This window comes from Talpa occidentalis, unplaced genomic scaffold (genome assembly GCF_014898055.3).
Source record: "Talpa occidentalis isolate TD23 unplaced genomic scaffold, MPIMG_talOcc4v2.1 talOcc4.4, whole genome shotgun sequence".
NCBI classification, from domain to species: Eukaryota; Metazoa; Chordata; class Mammalia; order Eulipotyphla; family Talpidae; genus Talpa; species Talpa occidentalis.
This window is the reverse complement of record NW_023604295.1, coordinates 27106834-27122758: the sequence shown is the minus strand read 5'-3', so window position 1 is coordinate 27122758 and position 15925 is coordinate 27106834. Positions and strand designations below refer to the sequence as shown.

The window sequence follows — 15925 nt, the reverse complement described above, 5'->3', positions numbered from 1 at the left end:
TGGAGGTGGAAGGAAGGGTTAGATATAATTGCAGTTTTTCCAGGTGACAGATGATAAAGACCTTAAATAAGATAGTAGTAATAGATATAGAGGAACAGGACAAATTCAAGAAGCATTTTGGAGGTAAAATTGTCAGATTTTGTTGATAATAGGGTATATGGAGGTGAGGAAGAAGGACAATCTGGAATGAATTTCCAGTGTCTGGTTTGTGTGACTGATGACATGATAGATTAACTGGCACAAGGAATGCAGGAAGGGAGAGCAAGTCTGTTGGGAAAGAGAATGAATTAAGTTTTGTTCCTGTGGAATTTGACATATAGTTGGAATTTGGTAAGCCAGTGTAACACTTTATAGGGGACTGGGTTTGGGAATATACAAATATTGTCAGGATTCAGTGTCATGACTTAGATGCTTAGAATGGAAAAGGCTATGTCAGATTTATTCATTCATTGATTCCTAACTAAGTGCATTTTCTGCCATTAATATGGTCAGGAATCTGTGGAAAGTGATGCAAATACAATTTGAATAATCTTAGGCAATAGAATATTGGTCCACAGCAAGCAGGAAAGAGAATATAGCTTGTGACAACCTCAGAGAAAGAGGTCAGCAATATTTTAGAACCTAAAAAGGAGATTCCAGTTAGTCAATTGACTGACTTAGCATGCCACAGAAAGCTGAACTCTATCCGCATTCACCAGTCTGCAATCATCAGGAATACACCTGGGTTAAACAAAATTATGTTTATTTAGTTTGCTGCAGCAGAAGCATCTCAGAGAGAATTGGGAAGGGCTTTTAATAGGCTTGAGTTTGTGCTTCATGATTCTAAGAGTGATTAGGGAAGTGGGGTGCCATCTCTGGTTGACCCATAGGGGAATTTCTTCTGTTAGATAGCTCAGTAATCTTGTCCCAGGAAGCTGAAGGAACAAAATCAACCGTGGATGTCACTGGTAACAAAACAGCAATCACTTGGGAGAAGATTATTAGTCATTTTTGCAGCTGTGGTATGGCCTTGGCTAAAAATACTGTTTATGTGACCTTGCCTATGTCCTTTGGAAACATTGTTTATGTTATGTTAGGAATATGGCAGTATGATTACTAGCAGGGCTGACTTTCATTTTCTCAAATCTAACTGCCTGCAAGAGGGTAACTCCAAGAAGCAAGTAAAATTTTACAGCATATTCTGGAAAAGCTCAAATTAACACAACATGCATGGATATGAGTGGAACTGAAAATTTGAGAAAACCTGTATGAAAATGAAAATCTACATGAGAAAGAAATTCTTGTTATGGACTAAATGTTTGATTCCCCTCAAAATCATGTTGAAATACTAGCCCCCAATGAGCTATATTAGTAGCTAAGGGCTTTTGGGAGGTGACTGGGCAATGAGGGTAGTACTCTAATGGTTGGGATTAGTTTCCTTATAAAAAGAGACCTCCCTTCTTCCTGCCAGCATGTAAGGACACAGTAAGAAGACTTGTCTGTGAACCAGCAAGTAATCTGTCATTTGACACAAATCTTCCAGCACCTTCATTTTGGACTTTCCAACATCTGAAACGGTAAGACATAGATGTTTGTTGTTTAAACTGTGGTGTTTTCATTATAGCAGCCCAAATAAGCTAAGACAAGTCTCTAAAACTCTTTCCTTGATATAGGTAGGGTCCAACTCACTATGCCAATGAAGATCGAAAGTTTACTCTCCAGAGTTGATTCAGACACTGGATTGGGGAAGAAGAGGAATAGTGAAGAGAAGGCAGTTCCCACTGAGGATGCGAACTGAGGGAACATTTGCATGATTAATGGTTAGACTCTAGTCTTCTTCCCTGATGCTCACTTTCAGGCTTAGAAATAAAAAGAGCTGAATAAAGACAGAAAAATATGAAGACATAGAACTATTTGACCTGTCCCAACATTCAAAAGGAGTTCCAAAATAAGAGAATGTAAGACAGAGGAGGAAATAATCAAGGAAAAAAATACAAGAAAATTCCTCCGAAGAGAAGTATGTGAATCTCAGGATTGAAAGGATCTACAGCAAAATGAATGGAGAATACCTCCTACACAAAGACAAAGGCTTGTGAGATTTTTAGAGCATTAGGGTTAAAGAGAAGATTCTAAAATTTGAGTGATTGGGAGTAGAACAAACTCACATGCAAAGGATAGAAAAGCTGGGCCACAATGAAGCAATGCCTTCACAATTCTAAGAAAAAGTGAAATTCCATCTAGAATTCTAGAGCTACCACTCTATCAATCAAATGTGAGGGGAGAATAAAGATAAGTCCTCAAAATCTTTTTTTCCAGTGTGCTCAAGAGGCTCTAAAGAATGTACTCTGTTTGGGCCTCCCTGGTGGTGCAAGGGGTTAAGCACAGCACTGTGAAGCAATCCGCAGCCTCTGCAGCATGAGTTCGATCCGCAGCCAGCCAGGGAGCTATCCACATGGCACAGCAGACCTCTCCTGTCTTGCCTGCTGCTTCCCTCAGCAGTGTATTTCAGTCAATCCGCCAGTTCTGTTCCCCATTCTCTCTCTGGCAAATCCTCTCATCCCCTGCACCTCTGGTCTGTACCCCAGCTCTTGTATGCATAAATAAATCTTAAAGAAAAAAAAAGAACGTTCTCTGTTAAAAGAAAGGGAGCGAATCAAAGAAGGAATATGGAGGTTCCAGTAAATAGGGAACACAATGAGAAGTGAGTTGTTCCCTAGAAATAGATGAAGGTATAAGAGAGCTAAACAGTTGTGGTCCAGGGTAGGATATCCGAGTATCTGTCAATAGCTGATAGGTGAACTTGAAAAGTCAAGTTTCTATATAAGCATGCATACATACATATATTCAATACACACACATATATAATATGTATAAAACCTGGGGGCCATTTAAAAAAAATTTGTTTTGAAATCTTTATAGATTCACCAGAAGCTGCAAAGACAATACAGAGCTCCTTTATACTCATTGCCCAAATTTTTCCCAAATGGTTACATTTTGAATACCTTTAGTACAGTATCAAAACCAGGAAATTGATATTGGTACAATGTGTTTGTGTAATTCCATGCCATTTTATCATCTGTGGAGACTCCTGTGACTATAACTGCAATCAAATTACAGAACTTTTCACCACCGCAAAGATCTCTTTTATGCTATCCCTTTATAATCACAGGTACCAATTTCCCCCCAGGGTAGAGGCCAGAGGTGTGTGTGTGGGGGGGTGAGAGGATTCACCAGAGACAGAGTGGAGAGCAGAACAGGCAGATTGACTGAAATACACTGCTGAGGGGAGCAGCGGGCGAGTCAGGAGAGGTCTGCAGTGCCATGTGGGTAGCTCCCTGGCCAGCCGGGGATCAAACTCGTGCTGCAGAGGCTGCAGATAGCTTTATAGTGCTGTGCTTAACCCCTTGCACCACCAGGAAGGCCCTTATAATGCCCTTTTAATCTACCCAAGTTGTTGTATGTAGCTATCTTTTTTTTTTTGAAGCAATTATTAATTGACTGGGCATTGCAAAATGTGTACAGAGAAATCTTTAACCTAGTTTCCTACATTCGTGCTATCTTAGACAACTGTAGTACAGTATCAAAACCAAGAAATTAACATTGGTACAATCACAGACTCACCAATTTTACATGTACTCATTTTTGTGTGTCTGTGTCTAATTCTATGAATTTTAACATTCAATTTTAGATTATGTGGCCAATACCAAAACCAAGATTTAGAACTATTTCATCATCATCAAGGTCACTCATGTTACCCCTTTACAGTCATACCACCCCCTTCCCTCTTCCACCCATCTCTAGCTTCTGACAATCATTATCTGTATTCTGTCTCTATAATGTTGTCATTTCAAGAATGTCATATAAATGCAATCATGCATATGTAATATTTTGAGTTTGACTTTTTCCCACTTTGCATAATGTCCTTGAGATCCATCCAAGTTGTGGCATGTACCAATAGTTCTCTTATATTTTGAGTGATATTCCATGATATGGAACCCCACAGTTTCTTTAACCATTCATGTACTATAGGACATTTTAGGTGTTTCCATTTTGGGGTTCTTACAAAGAAATGTGTGTGCAATCTTGTGTAAAAATTGCATTAAAAGGAAACTAAATTAGGCTCTAGCCTAAGTAAATCAAGATCTAAGGGGTGAAGCTCAGGCATCTTTTTTTGTTTTCCAGATAATTCTCATGTGCATCAAGGATTTCTAAAACCAAATTAGGTTTTATAAATCTTCAAATTCTACAGAAATAATGTATTACTAACAGTTATTATGTACCTATCAGATGGTAGGCATTGTACTAAACTTTGAATAACCCTATGGACATATACTATAATTCTCCCTCTGTATATGAGAAGACTGAGAGGTGTATGAAATGGGTGAAGATGGTCAAAAGGTACAAACTTATTTAAAAAAATAAAGATCCTGGGAGGTAATGTATGGCATGGGGACTGTAATTAACAGTAATGTATTATAGATTTGAATGTTACTTAGAGAGCAGATCTGAAAAGTTTTTTTAACTTTTAAATTTTAATGAAGTAAAATGAAAAATTCTGCTTTCTTATCACTCCAGCACATTTCAAGTGCTCAGCAGTCACATGTGAGTAGCGACTACTGTATTGGACAGTGCAGTTTGAAAGGATGAAGAAAGAGTGGGATGGAGAGCTGATTTTCAACTGTTACTTGCTAAAGGGATATCTCAGAAAAGTTAGTGCTCTGCTGCCCTCTCCCCATTATTCCCCAACTCCCACTTAGAGTTCTTTATATATTCTGGACACTAGATCTTTAGCAGATGTATGATTTGCAAATATTCTCTCCTATTCTTTAAATTGTCTTTTTCTTAATTCATAATGTCTTTTGATGAACAAAATTTAAATTTTTTTAATGTACTTTTAAAATACATTGCTGTTAATTTTTGGACATTTATCATTTCTCCCCTCAGTTGTGGTCACCATAGATCTTAGAAGTTCTCACCAAAAGAAAATAAATTATAACTGTGTGTGGTGATAGATGTTAGCTAGGTTTATTGGGGTGATCATTTTACAATATAGTCACACATTGAATCATTAGGCTGTACACCAGAAACTAATATAATGTAATATATCATATCACACTTTAAGAAAATCCACTTTTCCTTAGAGCTATCTGTTAAGCATCTTGTATCTTTTTTTTTTTTTTAAGATTTATTTATTTATGCATACAAGAACTGGTACAGACCAGAGGTGGAGTTGAGAGGATTCACCAGAGACAGAGTTGGGAACAGAATAGGCAGACTGACTGAAATACACTGCTGAGGGGAGCAGTGGGCAAGATAGGAGAGGTAGCTCCCTGGCTGGCAGTGGGGGTGGAAGCTAACTCATGCTGCAGAGGCTGTGGGTAGCTTCACAGTGCTGTGCTTAGCCCTTTGTGCCACAAGGGAGGCCCAAGCATCTTGTATCTTAACTGTGGTTCAAAAGAGAAAATTTCGTTAGATGCTTTGTTTTCTTTTTTAATTCAAGAAAGTAGAATAACACTTAAAAGAATCTTACAGGGAAAACAATTTCCATAACTTCCAAATTATGAAGAAAAGAGAGTTTTGTTTTTAAAACAGAATCTTATGTACTATAATTAGGAGCTAAGTGAACTTAATTACCATGTGAATAATCCAGAAAGGCAAAATAAATGTAATAGGAAAAATTTGGTCACGTATGGTCCTCTATATCCATGTGACTCAAATGCAATGTGAAAAAGCAAAAAGGAAATGATCTCTGTCTGAGGACAGCCACATTACTTGACCAAGCTACCTTACTAAAGTGTGGACTAGAAAGAGGGAGATAGACTCAAATATTTTTTAAGTAGTTTTTTTAAAGAACTGTTTCAATGCTGGACAGTATCAAATGCCAGGGATGGTAGAGAGCCTAGTGTCTATTGAATAACATAATTATTAATCCAATGTCATATGGTTGTTGGGAAACAGAGAGGGGATGGAGGGAGACAGAAAGGGGGAGAAAGGAAGAGAGGGAGGGAGGGAGAGAGAAGAGAAATAGAGAATATGATGATATGATAGTGTAGTCCGCCTGTGAAGTTCAAAGTTTTAGCCTGCCTGTTCTTCCCTTCCTGTCTGCCTGCCTTGAGGATTTTGGATTGGCTTGGACAGCCCTCACAATTGAATAAACTAATTCATTCTCTCTCTCTCTCTCTCTCTCTCTCTCTCTCTCACATACACACACACACACAAATACACACAGAGAGAGAAATGGAAAGGATTACTAGGAATTTTGATAGCAGGAATCAGAAATTCTCTTTTAGATATGTTAGGTTGGACATGGTTTACATCTCCAAATGGAGAAATCAAGTAGGCATTTAAATGGCTAGTGAACATGACCTGGGGACATAAATTTTGGGAGTCATGTTATAGAGGAGCTTACTTTATTTAAACTATAGTCCATGAAATTGATTTGGATCACCAAGAGAGAGTTTATAGAGAAAATGAGGAGAACCTTGATTGAACCGTGCGTAGTTCAACAATCAGAGCTGCAGAGCAGGAGAAACCACAAAAGAAGATGGAAGAGGAGTGTAGGGTAAAGAAAATGTCAGGCTTTTCTGCCCTCCCACCATCAGGATAGATGATGGATCCTTGTTGAATGCATGCCTGATGGCGGGCACCTGGAGTAGGGTGTGGGCATGGGTGGATGGGATTCACCTGGGCTAAGACTGTGCTTTTTTAAGGGCGGCGTCACGGGGACGCCAGCAGAAGCCGAAAGAGAAGGCATAGAAGCAGCAGAGAACGCCAGAGAGCCCAGATAGAGTGAGGATTTGCTGCGGGCTGGGAGGACTGCCAGCCTCCCGGCCCCCCAGCACCCTTGCCTGCTGTGTACCGGGTAAATCCCAATAAAAGACCTGCAAAAGCCACTGAGGACTCTGACTCCTCCTTTACCCGTTCTGCATGGGATCAGAAAACCTGCACTGTCATTCCTGACCCTACAAGGAGTGTTCCCTGAAGAGAGTACCGGGGACGATCATAACATAGAAACCACGAGAAGACAGTATTTTAACAAGGGTGAGACCAAGTGAGTCTAATGATAGTAAACTGTTGGGTAAAACAAAGCGACCATCAGATTTGATAATAACAATAACTCACTGTATATAGAGTAAATTTTGAAACTCCTATACAATATGGAATGTGAGTTTTTTCTCTCCCATGAGATAGTGGGAGGTATGTATGTTCATTGTTATTCCTCTTTTTTAAAATGGGGAACCTAAGCTCAGGTAGCTTTCAGGGACTTGCTCAAGATTAAAGTAGCTAGATGTGGCAAACTTCAGTTAGAACCAGATTTCTTCATTGCATTTCAATTCTTTATTCTAACTCCTGGTTGACATGGGAATCACCTGTGGAGCTTTCTAAAAATAGTGATATTTGGGACCCACCCCAGATATACCTCATTGAAGAACTCTGAATAAGGATCAGGATAAGCATTAAAAAGACCATTAATACAGCTCAACAGTGGTTCTAATGAGAGGCCAACCTAAGGCACACTCCATTGTACTGTCCTGAGTAACATTTAAACTGGATGTCCTAGGGTTAAAGTCTCAGCATGGTTTGGTTAATTTAGTTCTCAAAGGTCAGCTGAAACTTCTTTGCCCTTCCTCAGGGTGGGAATGCTAATTAACCCAATATGTTAATGCTTCAGTTCAATCTGCTAAGGTGTTTTCTTATAATTAGTCTCCTGTTTCGAGTGGAAAAAGCATTCCCTAAAGACAGTACTTTCCTTTACGATTGAACTTCCAAATTAAACTTAGTTGTCTCATCTGGTGAATTTCCATGACCAGGTCCCCAAAGTTAAGAATCACTTATGTATTGAGAGTTGCAACCTATGAGAATGTGTGGAGAGAGCCAATTTATGAAGTAAGGATAGTGTCCAAAACATGAGCAATTTTACCTATGATGAAAGAAAAAAATATGCTCTTTAGGTAATTTAAAGCAGGTAATCAAGTTGATTAAATTCTGAGCTCCTTTTTCTACAATTTTAGGAAAGTAAACTCACTCACTGATGAGCATTTCCAGCTGTTCTCTAAGAGGTCTTGCTGTACCTTCTCTTTTTTCTCGGGATCATGATCCAGGCCAGAGAAGGACTCCTGCATTTTCCCACCTTTCGTTATTTTGCAGTGTCTTTCCCCACCTCTTCCTCTGAGAGTTGACCACACCTTATAATCACCTGTGAACTTTGTTTTTTTTTAAATTGATGTTTAGGCTCCTACCTCCAGAATTTTAATTTCCTCAACTGCTACTTTTATTATTACGTGTTTCAGCTTCCACAGTTGCCTCCCCACATTTTCTCCTTTGCCACGTTAATTCATCCTATATATTCCTGACAGGTTAATCTTTTAAAACCCATCTTGCTGTGTTTTGATGTTAAAGATTAAAAATGATCTCCCACCTCTTTACACTACATCTAAAAATTTACTCAAAATGCATCAAAGACTTAAATGTGGGAGCTAGAACTATAAAATTCTTAGCAGAAATCATAGGTATAAGCTCTTGACCTTGGCTTAGACAATATCTGAGATATGACACCAAATGCACAAGCAGTAAAAAGAAAAGATAAACAGCATCATTAAAAACATTTGTGCCTCAAATGACACCCTTTTTTGCAGATTAGAAGACAGTTTTTGCAAATATACATCTGATAAGAGACTTATATCTAGACAAAAAGAGCCATTATAACTCAGTAATAAAATACAATAATAATAGACAATAATTAAAGACAACCCAATTTAAAATGGGCAAAGGAAGAAGCATTTCTCTAAAGATGAAAACAACATTGTAGCAGCAGGAAGGGCACGGAGCAGGTTCTCTGATTCGAGCAGATGGGGTAAAAGAGGAGAGAGTTCTGGAACCCTCGGTGGCTTTTCAGGCTTTTATTGGGATTTACCAGGTACATGGCAGGCAGGGGTGCTTGAGGGCTGGGAGGCTGGCAAGCAAGTCTTCACTCTATCTAGGCTCTTCGGTGTTCTCTCGCTTCTCTCCACTTCTCTCATGGTTCTGCTCTTCCATTCGTTCTGCTGGCGTCCCTATGACACCACCCCGTATAAGCGCAGTCTCTCAGCCCAGGTGTACCCACTTATGCATGCCCACACCCTACTCCAGGTGTCCGCCATCAGGCATGCATTCAGGACTGCAAGTATCCATCATTAATCTTAACGGCAGGAGGGCAGAAAAGCCTGATGCTTTTTCACTTACCCTACAAATATCCATTAGCACATGGGAAGATGTTCCAGCATCATTAGTTGTAAGGAATAATGCAAATCAAAACCACAGTGAAATATCACCAGGATGACTGTAATCAAAAAGACGGACAATGCATGTGTTGCTGAGGACGTGGAGAAATTAAAACCTTCATACATTGGTGGGAATGCACTATGGAAAAAATATAAATATGGAGCCTCAAAAAGTTAAATATGGACACTTATGACCTTGCATTCCATTCCTAGGTTTATACCCAAGAGAACTGAATGCCTGTGCCCACGTAAAAACTTTTACACAAATGTTCAGAGCAGTATTATTCATGTTAGCCAAAATGTGGAGGCAATCAATAGGTCCAGCAACTAATAAATGGGTAAATAGCCTGTGCTATAAATAGCCTGTGCAATGTTAATCATCAAGGAAACGAAGTGAAGTACTGATACTTGCTACAACATGAATGAACTTTAAAAAAAATATTAAGTGAAAGAAGTCAGTCACTAAAGACCATCTATATTGTATGATTCCTTTATACAAAATATATGAAATAGGCAAATATTGATAGATACAAAGTAGATTAGTGAAAGAGTGTATTGAGAGGTGTCAGGGTGTGGGTCACATTTTAGGATAATTAAAATGTTCTAAAACTAGTTGTAGCAATGGATGTCCAACTCTGAAAATATTGAAAGCTATTAGATTGTACACTTAAAAAACTTTCTGAGTTTTTTTTTTTTTTTTTTTTGTGTGTGTGTGTGTCTTAGCCTGGTTTTCACAACTATTTATCATTAGTTTCTTCCCTGTTCAAACCTTAGTTTTATTTCCTTTTATTCCCCTCCCTGTACTAGGTGACAGCCAAATTGGACTTCTTAAGATTTCTCTAACAGACTTTATACCTCCTGTCTTTTTTCTGGTAATATCCTCCCTACCCACTCTACCTCTTATGCCTCATCTTTAAAATTCCACATGAGGGGCCTCCCCGGTGGCACAGTGGGTTGAGGGCAGCACTGTGAAGCTGTCCGCAGCCTCTGCAGCGCAAATCCCACATGGCACCGCAGACCTCTCCTGTCGCGCCCATTGCTCCCCTCAGCAGTGTATTTCGGTCATCTGCCTGTTCTGCTCCCTGCTCTGTCTCTGGTGAATCCTCCCACCCTCCTGCGCCTCTGGCCTGTGTCCCAGCTCTTGCATAAAAATAAACAAATCTTAAAAAAAAAAGTCCACATGAAATACCTTCTACCCATCCCTGCCCATCTTAATTACCATAATATTTCTGCTCAATCTTCTAATATGTTTTGATAAAATATGGGGAAAAAAACTTCCCCACCTATTCCCCAGGTTGCCTCTATTTAATTGTTTTTACCCTCTTTTAATTACCACAGAATATGTGAGAAATAAATTGCATGCTTTTTGGAGGGGGAAAATATTTGAAAACACACTTATATTTTCCATTTTTTTTTTTGTAAATTGGCATGGGTATGTTCATATGTTGGATATTTTGCATCTAGTATCTACTGTCAAGGGCAGGTTGTCCTAACCCGTACACACGTTATGTGAGAGAAACCTGGTTAAGTGAGACAAAATCCCAGATGTCAGTTTGTGAAAGATCTCCTCTCTGTGGCAGGCACACAGAGGCAATTTCTGAGCTGGGAGTCCTCTCACACCATCTACTGCTGGCCTCATGCTGCCCTATGTGCTCCTGGCAGGAGGAGGCTGTGGCAGCCCCAGATCCAAGAAAAGGACCATGCTTCCCCTTAGGTTGCTTTGCATAGGGTGTCCTCATCTTCCTTCACTTTGGACTTGAAGGGTACTTTCCAGGTGTGGTAATGAAGTACAAGAGGGACCTAATTATTTGTCCTTAATTACATGTTAGTTTTGAAATTAGAAATCTAAGAGAGGAAGTAACAACACAAAACACTACTGAAGAATCAGAAGAAAATTTGAAGCATGTCAAGCATGCAATTTTAAGGTTCCAGATTTTATCTTTTAGGAAAACTCCTCACTCTAAATGTTCCTAAAATAAAGATTTTGGAATATTATATAAATCTCCATTTAAGGTAATCTAAACTGAAGTTTGCCTAATGTCCCAAAGCATTATAAATTTTGAATAATAATTATAAATAATTCCTAATATGGTAACAAATTCCAGCACCAAGGAAGCAAGCAAATATCCTTCAATATCTTATTTGTATGTTATTGCATTTAGTTCATCCTCTCCTGTGTGCTGTAAAGTGAGAGGCAGTACACTGTGTGTAAAGAGCATGGGCTTTGGGGTCAGAGAGAGAGGTCCGGAGTCTAACCTACAGACTGTATTCCCTTGTAAACTGCTTAATCACCCTGAGTCTGTCTCCACATCTGTTTCCCCCTGAAAAGATTGTTTTTGAGCATTAAATGAAATCATAATGATTGTTGATTTACCATATAGTGTTTGACACTTGGTTGAATTTCAACAACTGAAAGCTCACTATAGAAGTATGTATAGATATTCTCATCTTTATTCAATTATAAACCCTTTCTGGGTAGCAACCTGTCTCATTCAGTTCCCATAATGCCTAACAGCAGTGAGGAGTCAATAAATGTTTGTTGAATAAACAGAAGAATGAATGCATAAATGAAATAAAAAATCTTTTAAAAAAAAGACATAAATAAAGCCTTACATGCTCTGGATGCAGGTTTCCCCTGCTATTTGAAAGCAGAGGCACTCCTGTTTTTGAATCTGGGAATGCTATTACCATTAATTTGTATGGAAAAATTTTGGAGAGTCTCCAGGACCAAAAAATTACCTACCAAATCATACCAAATAGAAATGTTCTACTTTCAAATCAAGAGGGAAATCTGTGCTTCAGTTGTCAGGTATTCCCTCCCTACTTTGGTGAGGTAAGGCAATTACTATTTTCCCTTTCTGTAGAGTGAAGGGGACCCAGGGAACACAGGAATTTATGTGTCATAGACTTTGCACTGAAAGTAGCTTTAGAATGTTTAGGTATCCCAGTAATATAGTCTTCTATTTTATTCTACTAAGGCCTTTTTTCTTCTGCTTTTCAATTCATGTATAGGGAGTTTATTAGATAAAATATCCACTAAAGTTCTTCTTTTCAAAGAAAGCACTTGCCAGATGAGAAATGATATTCCAAGGAAATAATATTCCATAAGAAACATCAAAATAAATGAGCCTGGTAAGAGGCTGAAGGAGGTGACTGATGGTGTTACTTGCTCTCTACTCTCCCCCCGCTTAAAACATTTTTATTGTAAAATTTTGCATGTTTCTTTAGAAACATGCACTAACTTATTTGCACAATTTAACACGTTTATAACTGGATTTCAGGCCAAGAGATTTAATTTTGTGAGCACTTCATTCCAATCCATGTATCAATTTCTAATCCCAACCCTATCCTCTTCCCAGAAGAGGATAAAAACTGTTAATCCTTTTACATTAATAATTTTCTTGCTTTTCTTTATAGTTTCAACACATATGTATGCAACATTCTTAAGCAATATTGTATAGTTTTTGCCTCTTTTAGAACCTATGTAAATCATACTATATGTTTTGTGCTTTTCTTCCCCCCTTTTTATTCAACATTGCATTGTAAACCATTCATATCTTTGCCTGTGATGGGGGTAGGGAGGAAGGAAGGGCATCATACCTAGCACAGGAATCTGCACGCACACTCCCAGCACAGGCTTCACACACACACCGTGTTACTAATGATCCATTTTCTTTAAGAGAAAACTCTTGCTTTAAACTGAGATTCCTGCCCTGATGATGCCCAAAGGAGCGCCAGACATTGACGCCATCGGATGTACCAGGGTAAAGATAACTAGGATGCTGATAAAAAGTTCTGGAGGCTGAACATGATGAATACCAGGAATATCAACTGTAATGAACGCTTCGGACAGGCTGTTTGCTTATGACTGTCTTTGTTTTATTCATTATAAAAGGCCAGCGAGAGAGGAGATGGCAGAACAATCTCTTCAGGGTGATATGCCCACTTTTCTCAGATTGCTGGCCAGCCAGCTCAATAAATTTCACTTCTTTTTTTTCTTAAGATTTATTTATTTATGCATACAAGAGCTGGGATACAGGCCAGAGGTGTGGGGGGTGAGAGGATTCACCAGAGACAGAGTGGGGAACAGAACAGGCAGATTGACCGAAGTACACTGCTGAGGGGAGCAGCAAGTGAGACAGGTCTGCTGCACCATGTGGGTTGATCCCTGGCCGGCCAGGGATCGAACTTGTGCTACAGAGGCGCGGATTGCTTCATAGTGTGATGCTTAACACCTTGCACCACCAGGGAGGCCCCTAAATGTCACTTCTTATAGATTCAATTCCTATTTCTGCTCATTGGCTTTCTGTAGTGACAGGCAGCAGGACCCAGCATTTCCAACAACGCATGTAGTTGAAGTTTATTCATTTTGTTCCTGAGAGATATTCTTGCATGAATATATTTTTAATCCATTCTTCTTAAAAATGGATTGTTTCCTATGTATATTTTCATACACCTATTCTGGTTCATGTGTATACATATCTTTCATGGTTGTATGCACAGGAACATAAGTGCTACACCACTAGGTAGGTATATCTTCAGCTTTACTAGGTAGTACCAAATTGTTTTTTAAAGTAGTTATACCAGTTTACATCCTTACCAGCAATCGGTGAAAGTTACTCTGTATCTTTACCAATACTTAGTATTATTCTTCTCTCTTCTTGTTTTTAATGCAGCTGTTCCAATACAAGAACAGTATTAAGCATTGTGGTTGGAATTTACATTTCCAGGATGACTAGAAAAATTCAGTTTTCATTTGGCAATTTGGATTTTTAATTTTTAATTTATCTATTGTAATTCTTTTTCTCAGTAAATTAGACCTATCTTTTAAGGGTAATATGGATGAACACTGATAGAGAGTAGAGTTCTATATTTCTATCTAACTTCTTAGTTAGCGTTTTAGCAGTTTTTGCACTTAGCAGTTTAAGTTATTGAGGGGAGAGGAGCTGTATTCAGTCAGTTCTTTTCAAATGTTAGTTCCAGGCAACTCATGAGTCTTCTGGAACCCGAGCTAGTTACTCTTTAAGATCTGAATAAGTACCACTGAGGGAGGTAACAGGAAGGAAAAACCCTTTTGCTATTAGGAGGTCATTTAATGAGGAGTTACGTCAAAGGGTATCCATTTGCTTGGGGAAAGCCTTTTGTTATTACCTAAAAGCAGAGAGCAGAGCTTGGTCTGATCAATCCCTAAACTGGTGAGTTCTCTTTAATCAGTGCTTTGAAGACATTCAAATTCCCATTAGATTCATTAGTTCATCTGGAAACTAATGTTTACTTGGAAATAAGCCAAATGAGAAGGGGATTTTCTGAGACAATCCCCTGGAGGAATGCATCTTCCCTCTTCTTAAATAAAGTACAGATAAAATGGAGGATAGAAAAGAGGAGAAAGTCGATTGCAATTTTTAATAAATCATCCGTTGGAGAATTTCTGCATGTCTTTAAACATCTTTTTAAAAGAACTAATGTGTTGATTCTGCATTATAAAACTGGTAATTTCTACTCTGAATATTTTTACTACACAAAGGATTCATCTTTAGAGTTGTGGCTTTTTCTTTTTAAGTCATGCTTGAAGTGCTTGAATTTTGCAAAGCATTATTTTTCAAAAACAGACTTAGAATTTGATAAGCTTCACAAAGGCAGGTATTTTGAAGACATTCAAATTCTCTTGTATTCATTATTATTTCTTCAGTCTAGAGCAGTGCCTGGTAGATGGCAGGCACTCAAAAATTCATTGTATAAATGAATAAGCAAATGATTTGGGGGGCACTAATGGCTACTGAAAGCTAAAAGCCTAGTAAAAGAAAGAAGCAAAGATGATCATTATAATGTGAACAGATGCAAGCACACACACTCACCACTTCACTTTGATCACATTTTTGACTTTCCAGGGAAAAAGATGCAAGTTTTCTGCCCTTTAGAAGATGGTGCAGATAAAAAAATATATATGAGAACAGTTTTAAAGTAGTAGGACACAAGCAATAAATTAAAGTAAGGTCTTGTTACTGGGTTATGGGTCTAAATACCAACACTGGGTCTCAACCACTCTAACTGGTTCTGGGTCAGGCCACCCGCCAGTGCAAATGCAATCGAGAGGATGTTTGGTGCAGCAGAAAAGAAAATAACTTATTCTAAGGAACTGAAGAGAGGGCGTCCCCGGTGGTTGAGCACAGCGCTGTGAAGCTGTCTGCAGCCTCTGCAGTGCGGGTTCGATTCCCAGCCAGCCAGGGAGATTCCCACATGGTGTGACATACCTCTCCTGTCTTGCCCACTGCTCCCTTCAGCAGTGTATTTAGGTCCTTCTGCCTGTTCTGTTCCTTGCTCTGTCTCTGGTGAATTCTCTCACCCTCCCGTGCCTCTGGCCTATACCCCAATGCTTGTATAAATAAATAAATCTTAAAAACAAACAAACAAACAAAAAAAAAAAACCAAGGAGAGGGAGAGGGTCCAGTTCTCAAGTGATGTTTGGAGGGAGAGTAGCAGCTACAGGAGCTTTCAGTGTGGGGCAGAGGAAACTGCTTTCTACTGCAGCTCTGTTTCACTCCCTTCCCAGCAGCAGTCAGGGGTGGAGTTCAGACCATGGCAATGAGTGTACAGGCTATTCCCCACCACTTGGGCAGGCTGGATGTCAGGAGGTAGTGATTGATCCTTCAGTTCACCAGCCACCAAGGTCCAGGGGTGCAAAATCT

The 15925-nt window shown here is 39.0% G+C and overlaps 1 protein-coding gene across 4 annotated transcripts in view; it reads left to right on the top strand.

Annotated features, from left to right (window-relative positions):
- KCNMB3 (potassium calcium-activated channel subfamily M regulatory beta subunit 3) overlaps positions 1-15925 on the top strand; it is a 61693-nt gene that overhangs the window by 8576 nt on the left and 37192 nt on the right. Inside the window, exons 2-3 of one of the 4 annotated variants that reach the window (XM_054700389.1) lie at positions 1451-1556; positions 1653-1799. The exons of 1 other annotated variant lie outside the window; for it this stretch is intronic. The gene's annotated coding sequence lies outside the window, so the exon portion shown is untranslated. Of the gene's footprint in view, positions 1-1414; positions 1557-1652; positions 1800-15925 lie in introns of those variants that run through there. 2 more of the 4 variants (XM_054700388.1, XM_037525142.2) reach the window with 2 other exon arrangements.